General features: G+C 40.6%; 1 protein-coding gene across 1 annotated transcript in view; it reads left to right on the top strand.

Annotated features, from left to right (window-relative positions):
• Positions 1 to 5,357: 5,357 nt before the first annotated feature.
• naaladl2 (N-acetylated alpha-linked acidic dipeptidase like 2) overlaps positions 5,358 to 21,407 on the top strand; it is a 624,478-nt gene continuing 608,428 nt past the window's right edge. The window contains exons 1-2 of the mRNA XM_078410100.1: positions 5,358 to 5,492; positions 20,669 to 20,731. The gene's annotated coding sequence lies outside the window, so the exon portion shown is untranslated. The remainder of the gene's footprint in view (positions 5,493 to 20,668; positions 20,732 to 21,407) is intronic.

The following is a 21,407-nucleotide window of genomic DNA, read 5'->3' as shown; positions in this document are numbered from 1 at the left end:
GGACAAAGGAAGGATATAGGTGGAGACAGGAAGATAGACGGAGATCTGGGAAGGGGGAGGGGAAGAGAGGGACAGAGGAACTATCTAAAGTTGGAGAAGTCAATGTTCATACCACTGGGCTGCAGGCTGCCCAGGTGAAATATGAGGTGCTATTCCTCCAATTTCCGGTGGGCCTCACTATGGCACTGGAGGAGGCCGAGTGGCCAAGCACTTCAACTCCCCCTCCCATTCCCAGTCTGACCTTTCTGTCATGGGCCTCCTCCAGTGCCATAGTGAGGCCCACCGGAAATTGGAGGAACAGCACCTCATATTTCGCATGGGCTGCTTGCAGCCCAGTGGTATGAACATCGACTTCTCCAACTTTAGATAGTTCAACTGTCCCTCTCTTCCCCTCCTCCTTCCCAGATATCCCTCTATCTTCCTGTCTCCACCTATATCCTTCCTTTGTCCCACCCCTCTGACATCAGTCTGAAGAAGGGTCTCGACCCGAAACGTCACCCATTCCTTCTCTCCTGAGATGCTGCCTGACCTGCTGAGTTACTCCAGCATTTTGTGAATATGTTCCATAACAGAAGTCGTTCCAATCATAAAATAGAAGAAAAAGACTAAGCAAATATCCAATTCTTCAATGCGTTGATGCTGGGACAGATGCTGGTACTGCCAGCCATAGTAAGCGCTTACCTGAAGTTCACCGCTTGCACTCCAGAAGGTGTTGTGTGGCAACAGTACGGGTCAGGGGTCGTGACCTCACCTGCCGTGCAACCAAAGATAATAGAGGAGCAAGATAGACCACTCGACCCTAAAAACCGTAGTAGGTCATGGGTAAATCTCAGCGCCATTTTGGTAAGCAAAATCGCTGGAATCGTTATGGCATCTACAAGCTCAGCGCACTGTTCTGCTGTAAATTGTTCAAATCGCTAAAGCAAACGACCCGAACTGTCTTTCTTCAGGTTCCCCAAGAACAAAGAAAGGTGAGAAAATATTATTTTCTGTCGTTTATTATATTATTAAAATATTATTTTCACTTGGTGAGGATGTTTGATCCCCCCCCCTCCCCAATCCAGGATACCTGGCTATGCTAATGCCATAGAGTAACAATAATTTAAAAGAATATAAAGTATGCAGAACTTAATAAAAAGTCCTTTTAATAGTAAAGTTATCAATTTTTACACTGCTGTACATTTTTGGTTTTGTTCTTGTTCTAAGACATTCATGCTAGAGTCTCAGGTCCAAAAGAGGATAGAAAGAAAATGCTAAAAGGGTCTATGTAGGAAGATTTTAAAAAGCTCTTCTACATTTAAGGTAAATTAACATATTGGAGGAAAAACATTTTCAGTCAGAGAATTGTGAATCTGTGGAATTCTCTGCCTCAGAAGGCAGTGGAGGCCAATTCTCTGAATGCATTCAAGAGAGAGCTAGATAGAGCTCTTAAGGATAGCGGAGTCAGAGGGAGAAGGCAGGAACGGGGTACTGATTGAGAATGATCAGCCATGATCACATTGAATGGCGGTGCTGGTTCGAAGGGCCGAATGGCCTACTCCTGCACCTATTGTCTATTGTCTATTGTCTAAAAATGCACCTTCGATTTTCAGGTCTCTCCTCACCCCTGAAAACAATGGCACTTAAGTGACATGTCATCCATTCTACTCACTGACTGGTCACTGAGGCTTTTCCCTAGTGGAATCAAGGCCATCCACCCAGCAACTGCTGCTGCCCTGGCCTGGATGTCTACCCTTGACCTACAACTCTAGGCTGTGCACGGCACACGCAAGAAGAAGAGGATCCATTCTGCAGGTTGTAATAATAATCAAATTTGTTCTTATGTTAATCCTATATGATCTTTTCTATAATTTCAGATGTCAACAGTGGGTCCAGAATACTCATCGACAAGATCTCCTATACCGAACTCCGGAGTACTTGCCAAACAACTGCCGTCTTTGTTCAGAACACTTCGAACTTCACCATTTTTCCAACAAGCAGACCAAGAACAGGCTGCATTGGAATGCAGTTCCAACGCTCTTTGAGATCCCTAATCCGCCAAAACTTCTGTCCACCCCACGCATGTCACTCAAGAGGAAGAGTGAGAACCTCCCATCTTCCCCAAAGCCTTCAAAGCAGCAAAGAGGTAGGCCAAATTGCAAGTAATCTTTTCCTTTTTTAAATTACAATAATTTTCTCACTTTGGCTAAATTACAAATTTGTATCCTAACTGATACAATTGGTACTGGCACAATATGCAATAGCATGTATGGTACTTCTCTTTTCATTTGTAATAGAATGTGTACTTGTATTTTCTTTTGGTAGACTGAAATTGGTGCATCACATCTATTTTACTTGATAATTAGTGGTAGATGCTGATTTATTTACATGTATATGCTAAATCTATCTCGTTTGTATACCTCATTTTTTTCCCTTCCTCATGATTTTTTGTCTTGGCAGCGTCACACAACACACAGGCCGAACATTCTTACTGCTTCGCTGCAGACCAAATTCATGAGAATGAACCCAGCAGTGTTTCTGCAACTCCTGGTACAGATGATCCTCAATTCACACCAAATGTACATGACACCAGAGCTCTGAAGAAGGAAAGACAGCGTATTTTCTGTCTCAAAAAGAGAGTAGAACTGTTGCAAAGATCAATGGACAAGGAAATTAAAGAAAGTAAAACAATTAGTGAGTTGATCAGAGGAGCTGGTGAATTCTTACAAAAACCAGCCCTGTCTTTCTTTGAGGCACAATTGCGGAATGCGTCAGGACGTGGAGGATCAAGAGGAAGACAATGGAGTTATTCAAGTTGTCTTGTCCCTCTACCACCAGAGTCCCCATGCATACCAGTTCTGCCAAAGCGTTTTCACATTTCCATCAATCACATCACTGCGTAGGTGGTTGAGTAATATGGAAGTGAGGCCTGGGTTTCCCCCTAATGTCTTTGAACTTTAGAAAGATGGGGTAGTAGGAATGACAGAGATGGAAATGTTCTGTGTAGTGTCCTTTGATGAAATGAGTCTACGTGCAGGACCCTCATACAATATTACAGAATATTCAGTAGAGGGTTTTGAGGACTTTGGATCCCTAGGGAAGACGTCACGGCCTGCCAACCATGCTCTCGTTTTCATGGTTAGAGGCTTGATGGGAAAATGGAAACAACCTCTAGGTTACTTTCTGTTGTGAGACTCCACAAAGGCTGACAAACTGGAAACATTACTAAAAGAATGCTTACAAAAGGTGAAGGCCATTGGACTACAGCCGAAGGCTATGGTTTGTGACCAAGGCTCAAGCAATGTTCGAATCTACACAAAATTGGTTGTGACAGAAGATCATCCTTTCTTCGTCCACGGGGGAGCCAAGATCTATTGTATGCATGACCCACCACACTTGTTAAAAAACACTAGGTTAAATTTGGAAAAGTATGTATTTGAAGTCAAGAGAGAGGATGGCAATAAGAAAAATATCTGATGGTCACATATTTGCAACTTGTATGACCTTGATTCTCAGTTGCCCATAAACTGACCAGGGGCCACTTTGTTCCAAACAGCTTCCCTAAAATGAGAGTTAACAAGGCAGCGCACGTGCTCAGCATTCGGGAGCAGCGGGCGTCTACACCTATTCAGCTCTTGGAAAGTTGCCTGGGGAAGCTGTTTATACGGCGGAGTTCATTGAAATGGTTGATGGGCTGTTTGATTCATTTAACAGCAGGTTTTTCAAGGACCCCAAGAAGTTGAGGAGGCCTATTTGAGACAATTCTACGCATAAGTCATTCTTTGATTCATGTTTGCCTGTACTCCAAAGCTTGACAGTGCTTGGATCAAAAAATGTGTTGTTTGTCAAGGGATGGCGGCTTGCAATTTCTTGCGTTTCACGGCTGTGGCAGCACATGAAGGAAAGCACAGACGTTCGTTTTCTGTTCACATCTCGGCTTAATCAGGATATTGTTGAGAATTTGTGCTTCACTATTTGGCAAAAGGGCGGATTCCTAGACAATCCATCAGTGAAGGAGTTCCGATGGGCTTTTCGAATGGTTATGGTAGCTGAACTGATAAAGCCAGCCGTGAGTGCAAACTGTTCCCCCGACTCTGACACATTTATCTTAAAACTGCAAACACTCACAAAAAGCAGAGTAAAGAAACCATCTCCATCTATCTCCCACGCCAATAAGACAAAGCAGGGCAATGCAGTCTACAGCATTTTACTTGATCTCCCTGAAGTGAATACACTGGCTTACATCGCAGGTCACATCTGTTGCAGAATCATCATCACTTCACATGAACTGTCCTCAACATGCCAGACACGCAGAGAAGTTCTACTAGACCGGATGCGCCTTTAGTTCATCCTGCCGTCATGTTCATCCATCATAAAGCATATGACACATCAACGTCTGACTTTGGTTCCTTGATGGTGCCTTCTGAATTCTTTCTAGTGTTCTGTGAAGTATGTGAGATTGCACGGAATTTGACGATGTCAAAATGACCAGGAACAACATCTCCCATCTGATAAACCAAGCAATACAGAGTACACAAGAATGCAAGGACATGAACCTGTGCAACAAAAGAATCAAGGCTAGAATTGTCTCAATCTTTGTGAGTGTTCACATACATTATGGACTCAAATTTAAGAATAGAAAACTGCAGGACATGACTTAAAAGAAAGTGTAAGAAAGCTCAAAAAGTGCAACATAAGTTGCTTGAAATATATATTTAAAGTAATACACTTGTTTATGTATATAGTTTGAAATTTTGTATTGTTACCCACACAAAATTATGCAAATTACGATGTAATTATTATTGTCTATAAGTTGGACATTTTATCCTTTGGGGTAAGGAAGATTAGATACTGAAGCAATCGGTACTGTATTGTCGGTAAAGTAATTCTAATTCTCCCAAAAGCTCTTTTTATATGAGATTATTCTGATAGTAAATTGCCACTAATATTTCTTCATTCCTTCTGTAGAACGTAATTGTAATTAATCAGTAAAAAGCAACATATAAGTGCCAATGGGGAAAAGGAAATTAATAATGCAATCGAGGATTCGCTGCATGGTGGCTCTATCTGCATTTATATGGAAGACTACTGTATTTAGGTGCTTGGAATGTACTTTTGCACATTTGCGACTCGCGATATACTGCTGATTATTTTTGCAATTAACAGATAATCTAACTCCAGTCTTTCTCAAAGAATACGCAATTGATTATATAATTTGCGTTGTGATTTTGAGCCACCTTTGGTAATAATTTGAATTCGTTATTACATAATGTTAATTCGTTGCTAAAACTGGAGCTGGAGCAATTCCTGCAACTTAGAAGTTAGAGCGCTTGAAGTTTGTTGCATGCGTGTGTGCGCGGCCACTCCTGTTGTTAACAAGTGAGGTAGGAGGGGTGCGAGTTTGGGAACCTGCTGCAGGGAATGAAGCAAATTGAAGGGGTGTGTCGGACTGTAACCGAGAGAAAGGCGGAAAATAAAAGAAATGGCATCGCCACTTCGCTGCAAGGCAGAAGGTGGGTGATTGTTTCTTGCAAACAAACAAGCCAGCGGGTGGCTGCACAGTTGGAGCTTGGGCTGGAGCGGCGCGCGATCCAGGCACGACTTGTCCCGTCCCTGGGTAGCTCGCGGGGAGGGAGCCCCTCTGTTGCCCCGGGATACGGCGGCCGTGTTCTCCCTCCCCCCCTCAGTTCCCGCTCTCGGCTCGAGCCGCCGCCCGCCCGGCCGGCGTTGCCCCGGTGACCACCAACGGTCCCCCGGGCGCAGTCAGCGCGGCGCCGGGTTCAGACGGAGCCAGGCCGCCGGCCTACGCTAGGCCCGGCCCGGCACGGCACGGCACAGCACGGCACACGGGGCTCCAGCTCAGTCAGTCATCCGTTGTCAGGAGACTGCTGCCGGAAAAGAATGAAGCCCCTTGAAGATAGTGCATATGTTTGTTCATGGTGAGACAATGTCAACAAGTAAAACATCTTTAAATCACAATGAGCCAGGCTGATTTCACTGGGCCTCTGTGCACTGAAATAATATATACTTTCTGCAAACTGTGAAAACTTGCACCTCAGCACAACTTTATGTTTCAGCAAGGGTATTGTGGGCACCGCTCACAATGCCAGAGGCGTTTTCACTGATACTCAGTGACCTCACGTGTGGGAAATAAAAGTTGTTGAAAATCTAAAGCCGTTTACAATAATATCCTGAATGGAGTTTCTTAAAATTAAAATAATTTTCCTTTAGGGCCATCAACTAAGCCTTCCGCAGTTAAATATCTGCCTTGTGACTTCTTACTTTCTTCTAATCTGCTTACAGATCAATTTTGACTCGCAACACTCTTATATCAAGTCCCAAAACTAGTTAAAATAGTATTAGCAAGGAAACTGACAAAACCAGTTTTGTTGACATTTGTCATTCCCAGTTACACTTTTAGGTTTATTGGACTTTTACTTTGGTTGCTGTTTTGTTGGCAGTGGTGATTGAAAATAACTTGAAAGTGCTCAATTTTGTATACTTCAATAGGGAGACCAAAACCAGGGTAAGGAATTGCTGATAAGGAAACCACAACCTGAGTCTACTCTGTCAATGATAATCTATTGCTGTCTCATAACTGAAGCGAAATAATGTTTCATTCCTTCCCTCCAGAGATGCTGCCTGTTACTCCAGCTTTTTGTGACTGTCTAATGTTTCATACTTTTCTGTTGAAAGATGGTGGGATGTTTATCCGTTCATGATATTTACTAAATACAAAACTATGATGGAAATACAAACTTTTCCTTTTGTTAAATCCTCCTGGTCCCATTTACTTCTATTACAGGTGTTTTCCTGCACCTCCCCATCTTGAATTGGCACTATCTAAACTAAATTGGCACTTTTCAAATTGGTTCTCACATCGTTTCATTTGACTGTACCATTCCACTGTTTTGTACTCAGCTTTGTGTTTATTGTTGTATTTATCATTGCCATGTAAACTGTTTACATTCTGAGCTTCATATGAATGAGGAATTTCATATCCTGGTGTATATGACAATAAACAAATTTGAATCTGACTCCCCTTTCCCCTCTCTCCCCCTTTTAATTACCACATTAATTATTTTTGGATCTGCAGACTTCTGTTAAAATGGAATCCATCCGTTAATACTCTAGGGAAACATGAAGAATCATTACCCCAGATTCAGCCTCTCCGTGACCAATGATTGCTTGCTCTCATGTAGATGTGTTAGAATGGATTATTTTCCAATTTAGCCACATGAGTATAGTAATATATAGATTGTCATGTTACTCAGTAATTCAGACACACCATAGATGGTATGTGTAAGAAGGAACTGCAGATGCTGTTTTAAACTGAAGATAGACACAAAAGCTGGAGTAACTTAGCGGGACAGGCAGCATCTCTGGAGAGAAGGAATGGGTGACTTTTCGGATCGAGACCCTTCTTCAGCTTTTTGTGTCTATCTCCACCATAGATGGTGGCATATTGATATACGACAATTGATAGGGAAATGCTCTGGGAATCCTTAATTATGACAGTAGTAGATTTTCATAAAACACATTCACTAATGTATTTTAAAGAAGTGTATTTTCCATTCATCATCCTTTTAGCTCAAAAGTGATTGAAATAACACAATAATTTGTTAATCTTTTAACAACTCTGACTCCTGCCAAAGTAAAATAAAAGATGAATTAGGGCTTTGATTTAATATGGTTCTGATGTCAACTTTTGAAATTTGCCTTACTCCAAATGTTAGTCTGCCCTTATTCCTGCTTTCATTAGGTTTAGACACTGGCATCAGGTTTAGACACTCTTTCATCAGGTTTAGACACTTTTTTGTTTTCAATATTTAAAAAAAAAGAATGGACTTTAAAATAGACTGAAAGGTGGCCTTTGCCAGTTTGAGTGATTTAGCAATAGCTTGGAATGCAGCTTTGTAATCATGATGTTAACTGGATGTCAGGGTTATGAAGAGAAGACATGAGAATAGGGTTAAGAGGGAAAGATAGACCAGCCATGATTGAATGGTGAAGTAGACTTGAATGGCCTCATTCTGCTCTTATCATTTTGAAGATGAATAATTAGTTATCAAGGATATTGCTATATAATTAAAGAATTCAACTAAACTTTTTTGTTACAGTATTGAGTATAGAAGTTGGGGAAAAAAACTGCTGATGCTGGTTTAAATCAAAGGTAGACACAAAATGTTGGAGTAACTCAGCGGGGCAGGCAACATCTCAGGAGAGAAGGAATGGGAGAAGTTGGGAGGTCATGTTGCAATTGTATAAGACATTGGTGAGACCACATTTAGAGTATTATGTTCAGTTCTGGACACCATGAAATAGGAAAGATATTGTCAAGCTTGAAAGGGTTTAGAGAAGATTTACGAGGATGTTGCCAGGACTATAGGGAGAGGTTATGTAGGCTAGGTCTCTATTCCTTGGAGCGCAGTAGGATGAGGGGTGATGTTAGATTTTTTTTAGATTTAGAGATACAGCATGGAAACAGGCCCACCGAGTCCGCGCTGCCCAGCGATCCCTGCATATTAACACTATCCTACATACACTAAGGACAATTTTTACATTTACCCAGTCAATTAACCTACATACCTGTACGTCTTTGGAGTGTGGGAGGAAACCGAAGATCTCAGAGAAAACCCACGCAGGTCACGGGGAGAACGTACAAACTCCGTACAGACGGCGCCCGTAGTCAGGATCGAACCTGAGTCTCCGGCGCTGCATTCGCTGTAAGGCAGCAACTCTACCGCTGCGCCACCGTGCCGCGCTGTAGAGGTGTATAAAATCATGAGAGGAATAGATCGGGTAGATGCACAGAATCTCTTGCCCAGAGTAGGGGAATCGAGAACCAGAGGACATAGGTTCAAAGTGAAAGGAAAAAGGTTTAATAGGAATCTGAGGGGTGACTATTTCACACAAAGGGTGGTGGATGTATGGAACAAGCTGCCAGAGGATGTAGTTGAGGCTGGGGCTATCCCAACGTTTAAGGAATAGTTAGACAGGCACATGGATAGGACAAGATTGGAGGGCTATGGACCAAGCGCAGGCAGGTGGGACTCGTGTAGCTGGGACAGTGTGGGCAAGTTGGGCTGAAGGTCCTGTTTCCACACTGTATCACTCTATGACTCTATGAAAACAAAATGTCTGACTTTGATATCTTTGTCACATAACTATTTCTTCCAAATCAGCTTTTGACCAGTGTTAGACATAATGCTATAATATAATTACAAATCTAATACATCCAAATTTCTGTTTATAACACATTATTAGTCTGACTTCGTTAACTGGCACTTGTCATGTCATAGTTCTCAAAAACATAAAGAAACAAGGCAGCACTTCAGGATCATATAATTCGTGAATCACGTTGCGTAAGTGTCTTGGTGCAATTTGAATAAACTTGCGTTCTCAAAGACTATTAAATTTTGTAACCTTCAGGTAATGATAATTGAACTTTGTGCCTTTATGTCACCTGTACTGATCTATCCTTCATGTTCTGATCTTAGAAAGCAGCAGTCTGATTTACTAGTCACACCAGAGAGAGTTTGCGAACCCTTGTATTTACAAGAAACCTTGCATTTATGAGGATTTCTTGTAAAAATCCTACTTTCTTCTTGAGATATCACATTTTATTGACCTTTAATACAAAGGAAGACAGCAGTAAATTCTCTGTATAAGTAGGAATTATGGAGCAAAGCATGTGGAAGAAAAGTTCAAAGACTGCGTGCCATTTGTGAGAACCAACAGTCAAGAACAAAAAAGTTAATCAAATGAATCATTTTAAGCACTTCGGATGCTGCATCTCATGCTTTTCTTAAGAAAGTGTATTTAAAAAAAAATAGTTGTGTAACACAATCTATATTCTAATATATTCCTTTATTCATCCCACACCGGGGAAATTTACAAACTCTCGTTTGTTTGTTTGTTCCTGAACTACAGCCAAAACGGTACACGATAGCTCGACAATTTTAGGCCCACCTTACTCACTGTCGTCCCATTGGTGCTAATGGAAGAAGTTTCATTGAAATCGGTGTTATATTTTTAAAGTTATTCACATTTTAAAGTTTAAATCTATCTCCTGGGGGGAGGGGGAGGGTGAGGAAGGAGAGTGAGGGGGGGAGGGGAAGGAGGGGGGAGGGAGGGAGAGTTATATAGCGCTCAATGATAATGGAGTCAGGGGGTATGGGGAGTGAGCAGGAACGGGTACTGATTGTGAATCAGCAGCCATGATCACATTGAATGGCGGCGCTGGTTCGAAGGACCAAATGGCCTACTCCTGCACCTATTGTCTATTTGAGAGGGGAGGGGGGGAGGAGAGGTTGCTGCACCAATGCCGGAGTGGATTGGTCCCAACGGGTCCACTTGGTCTAGTGTATTATAATGCTCCACTTCACAACAATTTGGTAAATGTAGCTCTCCGACTATTTGTATCTTTCAGTCTTTTATTTATGATTTTGCTTGGCAATTTTAGCTTTTACAACATTGTCCTGGACTTGGTTTTGATAGTTTTGTGTCAGAATGTGACTTTCTGGGTTAAGTCAGACCCTGCAGTCACAGCAAGTGTAATTTGTTTAATTTCTGTTGATCCATTGGAATGTTGTTATTGTAATTGTTAAATCGCTTTCTCTTTGATTTCTTAATGATATCTGGTTGGTTGGCTTTCCAGAATTATTGTCTCCTACTAATGGTTTTACATTGAGTTCTTGCAATTTAACTAGCACTCTGTGTTCTGGAAGAAGGCTATCCACTTAACAATGAATAGATCTAATCATATCCCAGTGTACCTTTATATTCATTTGCGAGTGATTGAAATGCTAACAGTAAATTTTGGAAGCTGCATGAATTGATTTTTTATATATTAATTTTTAATCCAAAAATTGTTCATTTTATTCATAGTGGGAAAAAACAAGTTAATTTTTGAAAGTTTTACGATGGATTGAGTGAAATTGCCTATTTGGTTGTACGATGTACATTTGCCTTGCATGAGTTACAAAGTCATCTCAGTTTTACTCAAGTAATATGTTTTCAAGAGAGAGTTAGATTTTGCTCTTGAGGCTAAAGGAATCGGGATATGGGGAAAAAGCAGGAACGGGGTACTGATTTTGGATGATCAGCCATGATCATATTGAATGCTGGTGCTGGCTCCAAGGGCTAAATGGCCTACTCCTGCACCTATTTTCCTATGTTTCTTTTTCTATGTTTCTAAGTAGCTAATTAGTTCACTTCATATTCCTCATTTTCCCATAACCACAGTATCCTTTCCTGGAATTGCAAGTTCTTGGAGTACACTTAAAAAAAAAAAAGAGCACTCTGAAAGAGTGCAATCATACCCTTGGCTTCTCTTTGCTAGCAAGTCATAATTTCGGCAAATTGGTGTCCCTGGTATTGATTACAGGCAAAACCTCTGATTTATCCCAAGCAAGACGATTAAAGATATGCACAATGTAAAATACTGTATGTTGTAATTTTTCAAAAATGCTTAATATTTACCCTTTTTATCATTTTATATAGAATTTGCTGAATCGAAGCCAAGTTAACGTAAGATGCTAACTAAGTAAATCAGGGAATGTTAATAGGAGGTGTGTAAATTGTTCAGTTTTACAGCTTTCCCCAACTTCAATATGTTTCAGTGCAAATAATAGATTTTATGAATTCAATTTTAAATGCAGGGATATGTTAATGAATTAAAAACATGCAAGCTCAATTGAAGTAATGACTAGAGTACTGATCAGCAAACCTATTGTCTCAACCTGCCATGTCACCTATTCCTTTTCTCCAGAAACGCTGCACTGTTACTGCAGCATTTTGTGCCTATCCTGAATGTACACAATTATTGAGCAGTTTGCAGATTTGTCCTTGAAGTCAGTTACTGACAGAAATATAAAGAGCTGATAACATCATAGATTGGGCAAAATAAAGTTGGTGACTGCCTGAGAAGTTGGAACTGCTCCCAAATCAGGCATGGTTTAATCAATCTTAGGCATTTTCCCTTGCTGTTTACAGAGCTTTCTGCTTGCATGGTGCTTCCTAAATTTTATTAGCTGACCCAACAATGAATGTTCACTTGAATAATTTTCAGTATTGGCATAAATTCCGAGTTGAAGGAAAATAGGCTGATCTTTCAGTTGCATAGAGAATTTATTTGGATCAGAACTAAGAGACGGTTGCAGATGGATTTACATAATGTGGAGAACTTTAAATAAAGAAGCTTATTGTCATTCTACTAATTTGCATTCAATAGGTTAGTGTATCCTTTTTGACTTGTTGCAATGTTTGCAGACTAGGTGCATAAATATTGATTCTACTTTATAAAGCAAAAATTTCAACCCTAATTTAAGTTACTGAATTCAATTTATAAGCATATTTGAAACTTAAGATGGAATATATTGAAATCTTTACTTTAGATAGCATTAAAATAACTTCAAACTCTCCTGAAAGTGGGGTGGTACGTTCTAGCAGATAAAGCAGTTTCATGATTATGTGTACAAAAGCAAAATACTGCAGATTTCAGATCTAAATAAAGACAGAAAATGCTGAAAAAAATCAAGCAGGCAGCACCTTTGTGGAGAGAAATGGTGTTAATATTTCAGATTGATGATTTTTTTAGAATCTTGTTTTCCCTCATGTGAATAAAAGGCTCATGTTGATGGGATAGAAGTACTTTAGGAAAAGGATTAGGAAAAGGATAGGTAGTGTAGATGGTCAACTTATTTTCCAATAGAGGTATCCAAAACAAAAGAGCATAGGTTTAAGATGGAAGAAAGTAGTTTTAAAGAGGATTTGAGGGATGGGTCTTTTCACAGAGAGTGGTTGATATTTTGAATATGCCGCCAGAATAAGTGGTGGCATTGGATACAATTACTGTAGTAGGTTTAGAGGCATTTAGAGAGATACTTAAATTGGCAAGCATAAAAGGACACAGCGGCTAATGCAGGCAAATGGGATAAGTGTAGATAGGCAGAACGGTCGACATGGAACTGATGGCAAAGAGCATGTCTGTGCAGTATGATTCAGACTTTGAAAGAAGGAATGTTTGTTGTGCCAGTCAGATATGAAGAGTTTCTGTGAACTGAGGAATTTTATTGGCTTGAACTAATTCCCATACAAAGATAATTTGATCAAAAATTATTGAAAACATTTATTAAGATGCCTGAACTTTCTTAACAATGCTGTAGGCGGTCAAAGATGAAGTTCAAGTAAATGTAGTGGAGGAATTGCAATGAAAAAGCATTGCACTTATTCAGTCTGAAGAAGGGTCTCGACCTGAAACGTCACCCCCTTCTCTCCAGAAATGCTGCCTGTCCCACTGAGTTACTCCAGCATTTTGTATCTATCTTCAGTTCTTAAAAGGTTTGTTAGATGTTACACTATCTGGAAAACCTAAGGTCTCATGTGGAATTATCTAATATGAAGCCTGCAGTTTGCATCTCGTTACATTTGGTTTATTTAAAGTTATGTCTGGGTAATGTATATCATTAGAATTTGAACTTGTGGACCAATTCCTTAATTTTCCTGACGTTTCTGAGCAGAAACTGATGTGCAAAGATCAACTGCACGGCATTAATAATACCCACATCTCAAGGATATGATTATCATTTGAATATATATATACAGCATCTAAAGACAACACTGAATTTTTTAGGCGGTTTGTTCCTATTGTAATGAAGAATTTGAAATGAAAAACTATTTTGCAGCATTTTTCTTTGTTTGCTGAATTACTTTCTTACTGTGGTAAAGCTGTTTTTCCGCCTTAAAGGAAGTTCATGTATATTGGTGCAATCATGTCTTCTTTCAAGAAAGCAAATTACTTAAATTATGTGTAGTACATATTTTCAAGCAGAATTTATTTACTTCACCCCTCCTCTCCCCCCCCTCTCCCCCCCCCCTCCCCCCCCCCTCTCCCCCCCCTCTCCCCCCCCTCTCCCCCCCCTCTCCCCCCCCTCTCCCCCCCCTCTCCCCCCCCTCTCCCCCCCCTCTCCCCCCCCTCTCCCCCCCCTCCCCCCCCTCTCCCCCCCCTCTCCCCCCCCTCTCCCCCCCTCTCCCCCCCCTCTCCCCCCCCTCTCCCCCCCCTCTCCCCCCCCTCTCCCCCCCCCCCTCTTCCCCCCCCCTCTCCCCCCCCCGGTGGTGGTGGGGGTGCAGTTTCAGATTGGCATTTCAAACAAGCGTTACCATATCAGGATGGGATGTGGGAGGCCGCTGGCAGACAGGCATCAAATTGTGGATGCCATTATGTTAATCCATTTGTTCAGATGGGTGGAGATCCTGTAAGGAAAATCATGGATTGGTGTGAGACATCCTGTTTTATTTTTCATTGTGATTGTGTCCAGTGTAACACAGAAACATGGCACAACACAGTTGAATTTCTAAGTAGTCAAATTCTAAGAGAATTTCACAAGGAAGATATAAGAAAGCTGTTTCTTCTGGCTCAAGACCAGAAGAAAGATCTTCAGAAACAGAAAATACATGCATATAACTGCCTGAAAGCAGAAATTAACCAAGGGAATATTTTTGTCGTAATCCAGATCAATTATTGTGGAGTTCTGGAGAAGAGTGCTTTGGATGTGTTTCTGAAATTAATTATTTGAAATATGTATGACATCTGAACTAGCAATGTGTCTTCATTAAATACAGGAAAATTATTATTGTCTCGTTTTATTAACGCAAGGATATTAGTCTGAAATAAATGTTGAATATGGAAAATACTATTGCTCACAATTTGTCATTTATTACATATATAACTTTTCATAAAGGGTACAAACAATTTTGTTCATGTTGACAGGTTTATCGCTTGAGCATTAAATGCCCTAAGTTTATGAGAATCAAGGCATAAAATTAATTCTCCCTTTGAGTGAAGTTTGCCTGAGCAGACTCACATCAGCCTGAAGAAGGGTCTCGACCCGAAACGTCACCCATTCCTTCTCTCCTGAGATGCTGCCTGACCTGCTGAGTTACTCCAGCATTTTGTGAATAATTGCCTGAGCAGAGATGCTTGTGGTTATTTAAGGTCCATCATCAGCTTCAGGACGTTGCTGCTGGAGTTTCTCAAAGCATTTGCTTAGCTCGAACCACCTTCAGAAGGTACCACAAAATGCTGGAGTAACTCAGCAGGTCAGGCAGCATTTCAGGAGAGAAGGAATGGGTGACGTTTCGGGTCGAGACCCTTCTTCAGACTGATGTCAGGGGGGCGGGACAAAGGAAGTATATAGGTGGAGACAGGAAGATAGAGGGAGAACTGGGAAGGGGGAGGGGAAGAGAGGGACAGAGGAACTATCTAAAGTTGGAGAAGTCAATGTTCATACTGCTGGGCTGCAAGCTGCCCAAGCGAAATATGAGGTGCTGTTCCTCCAATTTCTGGTGGGCCTCACTATGGCACTGGAGGAGGCCCATGACAGAAAGGTCAGACTGGGAGTGGGAGTTGAAGTGCTCACCCACCGGGAGATCAGGTTGGTTAAGGAGGGCTGAGCGAAGGTGTTGAGCGAAACTATCGCAGAGCCTGTGTTTGGTTTCGCCGATGTAAAGAAGTTGACATCTAGAGCAGCGGGTACAATAGATGAGGTGGAGGAGGTGCAGGTGAACCTCTGTCTCACCTGATCTGCTGAGTTACTCCAGCATTTTGTGATACCTTCCTATCCTATTACCTTCCTATTTTCCTGATACCTTCCTATTTTCCTATCCTTCCAACCACCTTCAAGTAGTTTGCTTTGTTTTGAATGCGGTTGTATCTGAGGATTATTGGAACTGCGCATATCCAACATGTGGAGGGTTTTCTGTCACACTTTAGCTCTTCCACAAATGAAACTTCTGGGCATGCATGCTGAAAGTTCTGGATAATATTTAAGTAGGGGTAAAAAGTACCAGATAACATTCAATGACAAGCAATGATCATCTCCTGAAAGGTGGAAATTGACCAGTTAGTATTGATTGTTAAGGGCTTAATTGGTTGTCAAGGGCTTAATTATGTTCTCTATCAACATTAAGTGGGCTGCCATTAATCTGTAACTTGGTTATACATGTTTAAAAGTACCTGTATTGAGTAACTCAATTCCTGATTCCTCCAAATAGAAAGAGAGAGAGTCGTTGTCATGGAGTGATACAGTGTGGAAACAGGCCCAACTTGCACACACAGGCCAACATGTCCTCACTACACTCGTCCTACCTGCCCGTGTTTGGCCCGTATCCCTCAAGACCTGTCCTATCCATGTACCTGTCTAACTTTTTCTTAAATGTTGGGATGGTCCCTGCCTCACCTACCTCCTCTGGCAGCTTGTTCCATACTCCCACCGTCCTTTGTGTGAAAATCTTCCCATTGATTCTTTCCAAAGCACACCTGGGCTGTGATAGAACACGCTCCACTTGCTGAATAAGAGCAGTGCTAATAACCCTCGCATCCAACCTCTTTCAGAACAAGATAACATGTTTAATTCACCATTCTTCATATTAGTTTTGTAAAACACTTTGTTTCTAGATCTTCAGCTTTGTGCCAACCATTTGCCAAGGCCAGTATATTAAGACCAACCCTATTGAAATGACCTGCGCAAGTCATGACTTCAACCTCGGCCAGCATACCGCGTGCGGCTGGCGGGGATCCCAATCAGCGGTCAAAATAATAAGATTGAAAGTGAAGTCATGGTCATCTTCAAACCCGACGGACGAACAACAACAACATTGAAATGAATGAGGTCACCAACCTGAATGGGGAAAATACAAGGTAGACCCAAAATGCTGGAGTAACTCAGTGGGTCAGGCAGCATCTCGGGAGAGAGGAATGGGTGTCGTTCGGGTCGAGACCTTTCTTCAGACTCGAACCCTAAACGTCACCCATTCCTTCTCTCCCGAGTTGCCTGACCCGCTGAGTTACTCCAGCATTTTGTGTCTACCTTCGATTTAAACCAGCATCTGCAGTTTTTTTCCCTGTGGAAAATATTTTTTTTTTGCTCTATTTGAATTAATAGTAATGTTTTAAATTAATTCTGTCGATTTAAAGTTATCTTTAAGTTCATTTAAAATTATTTAATTCTATTTAATCTATTTTTAATTGTCTCTGATAGCAGTCATCAGGAAACATTTGAAAAGACCTTTGACAGCATAAACTGTAGGCCTATTTGCTGCCGGTAGATTGTTTTATTTTCTTTCAATTTTCTGCTTTTTTCATTTGTGTTCGATGGTTAATCAACTAATTTACTATCACATTCACACAACTCATTATGGTTATTTTATTTTCTCTTGCTCTAAGCTGCACCGTTACCCATTTTGAGATTTGATGCTAAAGGAGGGCATGCTTGTTTTTCAGTTCAAATAATGGACTTTTATTTTAATTAATCTTTTCATCAGTTGGATGTGAACTGATCTAATTTCTAGCATTTCTGTTCTGGTTTCATATGACCAAAATTTGAATCAACTAAAATGTATCTTGGATGTAGGAAATTATTTGAATGTGTTCTTTCTGACACTCCAAGGAAAAGTAACCTCAATACACCAAAACAAATGCAATGCAATTGCAGCATGAAACGTGAGCACCTCAGATTGGATGGGAGGCAACGTCGGAGGTGGTGGATGTATATAAAGAATCTAAGTGGTAGAGTCAAAATACCAACAAAGTACAAGGCTGTGAATCAAGGTTTTCTTTTGCTATATGTGCTCTTTGGCCAAGAAGACAGTGGATAGATAGGTATGTTTTCACATGACTTATGAAGTGTGATTTTTAGCAAATATACAAGAGGAGCTATAATGAAATTTTCCTCCAATTCATAACTCTCAATGTCATGTTGCTACCTCCTGTAGATGACTCAACCGAGAGCAGTTAGACTGATAATGCATCTGAAGTTTGATCGAATTTGTAGCTGAAAACAGATTTATAAAGTTCAGAAGAAAGTAATACATAATCTGCTTGAAAGCTAATTCCTTTGCTTTAGTTGATTACACAGTACATTAACTTCACTACATCAAGATATATTTTCAGTGTAACATTAAAATGCTCTGCATTGTTTTTGTCTTTTATTTTATTTAGTCATAGAGTTGTATAGCACAGAAGTGTGCTCTTCGTCCAGGCTGACCTTTTGCCCTTCTATCCCGCCAGCCTTTCCTCTTTGAACGTCTATCTAAAGGTGCTTCATCAGTACCTCTGCCAGCATTTTCTATACCTCTCATCACTCTTAAAAGACCTAACAAAACTCTGTCCTCTTGTTTTGATAGAATATTTTGACTATCCTATCTGTGCGTCATGTAATCTTATACTTCTTTCACTTCCATCACTTTTCAACCTTCTTTGCTTCAGGGAAAACAAACTCATGACTATCCAATCTCTTCTCATTGCTAACGTCCTCCAATCCAGGCATCATATTGGTTAATCCCCTCTGCACTTTATCCATTGCAACTACATCCTTCATATATTGTAGCTATCAAAACTGGTCTAAATGTTCCACGTGGTCGGCCCAGTGTTTTGTAAAGTTGTAATATAACGTCCTGATTTTTATGATCTGTGTCCTTAACTATGAAGGCAAGCATGACATATGCCTTCTTTATCACTATATCAACTTGTGTAGCCACTTTCAGGGAACTATAGACTTAGCACCACTCATTTGTTGGGATTAAATTCCAGTTGTCAATTTCCCAGTTGATCGAACTCCTGCACCAGACTGAAATGACCTTCATCACTGTTCACAATACCACCACTTTAGTTTTTAAATATATTTACATTTGTTTTTAATCTAGTATTTACAAATATATATCAAATTCAAACCAAATTAAAACCTTGTCATCTTTGTCCAGGACGCTCTTCTGCTCCTGTTGAACCCACAGGCCTCGGGACATATCCTGAGAACAGGAGCAACCTGTTGGCTCTTGGTCCCGGCTCGGGTATGAGTGATCTCCTTAGCCAGACCTAATGGTAGAGAACTTTTACAACAGTGACCTCTTCTTACTTTTGTTGAAAAATAATATCTCAACTGTTCCTATATGTTTAAAACAAAATATGTTGCCTACTTGGAAATTGTGGTTCAATGGATGGCCAAACTTGCACTATTCACTGTCATTGCTCTGTGAAGCTGACAACAACTTTGGCAACTGTCAATGTGCAGTTAAAATTAGAAATTCAAGTTTTACTACCAGTGATATCCTGATGCATCTTACAGCAGATACTGTTTGCGCAGAATCAGCGATTTCTGTTTCCGTGCAATACCCAGTTTACATATATTCAAAGTGTTAAACTTTGATGAATAGAATGAAACTAAGCTCTTCAATGGTTCAATGGTCCTTTGTCAAAACTTAGGAAATTCATGCATCAAAGCCAATTTTATTTCTATGTGTGTTTTCTTTCTAAGGTCAATACCTTAAGCACTGACTTGAAAATCCAAGTAACTATCTCCAGTGTAAGATTTAGATTTTTTTTTTAGATTTAGAGATACAGCGCAGAAACAGGCCCTTTGGCCCACCGGGTCAATAGACAATAGACAATAGACAATAGGTGCAGGAGTAGGCCATTCAGCCCTTCGAGCCAGCACCGCCATTCAATGCGATCATGGCTGATCACTCTCAATCAGTACCCCGTTCCTGCCTTCTCCCCATACCCCCTCACTCCGCTATCCTTAAGAACTCTATCCAGCTCTCTCTTGAAAGCATCCAACGAACTGGCCTCCACTGCCTTCTGAGGCAGAGAATTCCACACTTTCACCACTCTCTGACTGAAAAAGTTCTTCCTCATCTCCGTTCTAAATGGCCTACCCCTTATTCTTAAACTGTGGCCCCTTGTTCTGGACTCCCCCAACATTGGGAACATGTTATCTGCCTCTAATGTGTCCAATCCCCTAATTATCTTATATGTTTCAATAAGATCCGCCCTCATCCTTCTAAATTCCAGTGTATACAAGCCCAATCGCTCCAGCCCAGCGATTCCCGCACACTAACACTATCCTACATCCACTAGGGACAATTTTTACATTTGACCAGCCAATTAACCTACATACCTGTTGGTCTTTGGAGTGTGGGAGGAAACCGAATATCTCGGAGAAAACCCACGCAAGTCACGGGGAGAACGTACAAACTCCGTACAGACGGCGCCCGTAGTCAGGATAGAACCTGAGTCTCCGGCTCTGCGTTCGCTGTAAGGCAGCAACTCTGCCACCGTGCCGCCCCTTGGAGAATCTTGGAGAAAGCTTGGAGAATCTTTTTTTCTCTTTATTGCTTGAATGAAGCTGAAAATGGCGTTTTTGCATTTAGTTCAGTTCAGTATAGTTTATTGTCATGTGTACCGGGACAGTAAAAAAGCTTTTGTTGATTAAATGTATTACATTATTTAAATAACACCATTTAATGATTAGAACTATAAGGATTCTATTATCTGAATAACTATCAAAATGATAGAAAATAAAGCCAGTACTCAATGGGTTAATTTGGCTTTGTCTGGTGATAATCCTTGCTGAATTATCAGGTTATACGGGTGAAAGTGAAGGCTTTGATTTTTGTTGGTAGAAAGTATTAGATGGTGGTCCTAATGCAGAATCTCATTAAAGAAACTGTCAGGACTCGTCCACTTCGTCATCACCTGGGTTATCCTGCAAGAGGCAACTGTCGCTTCTTGTCAGTGCATTATAAAAGAGGCACTTACAAATAAATGAAAAATGTCACATTTGATATCAGTCTTTAAAGCTTATCGTATGTCAGCTTTGCCACAAACTGCCCCCGTTGCTCTTTATTTCAGGTTTTGGCGTCTTCAGCAGTCAATAGTTTTAGGATGGGTGGAGTCTCGTCCATTTTATTAGAGGTAAGCACCATAAGAATTGCCTTTATTGAAATACCAGAATTGTTTGGATTGCTGCTTCAATTGCCTGATATATTGACAAAAAACAGTAGGAGCTTTGTGTGAATGGTATGGTAATGCTAGAATCTGAAAGAAGTTACTGCAAAGATGTGTTTTTTTAAATGGATTAAATTCCAAAAAGTAATCTACTATAAAGTTTATAAACAATTACAATGGTGGACTTGATTGCTAGTACAGTATTGTTCTACTTTAACATAGCTTTTCCTTTATGTTCATCCCTTCCAAAAGCAGATCTTCTAAAGGCACTTCACTAATTTCTCTTTTCAAGTGCCTTATCTTAGACTGATTAGTTTGAGATCTCACATGCCTATTAATTTCGCAGAAAATCATGGCTTTTATTGAATATGTTGAACTGATAGAAGAGTTTAAATTCTCAATCACAATATTTTCTGGCATGGTTAATTTGCACCAATTTCAGTAACTATTGATTTGCACATAGTGAGTTTTATGTATATTTGTACTTGTGAGTACTATGCAGTGTACTTGAAACTTATCCAGTTTTTATTTGAAAATAATGTGGTTGATCCCCTTGCATTTATGTGGACTGGAAATACCATTCTTGTAAACGTACCTCAGTCTTCTGGAATAAATAAGGCAATATTCCAAATCATTGCAATTA

The sequence above is a fragment of the Rhinoraja longicauda genome, chromosome 13 (genome assembly GCF_053455715.1).
Source record: "Rhinoraja longicauda isolate Sanriku21f chromosome 13, sRhiLon1.1, whole genome shotgun sequence".
NCBI classification, from domain to species: domain Eukaryota; kingdom Metazoa; phylum Chordata; class Chondrichthyes; order Rajiformes; family Arhynchobatidae; genus Rhinoraja; species Rhinoraja longicauda.
The sequence above is the reverse complement of the archived record's forward strand: the minus strand, read 5'-3'. Positions and strand labels throughout refer to the sequence as shown.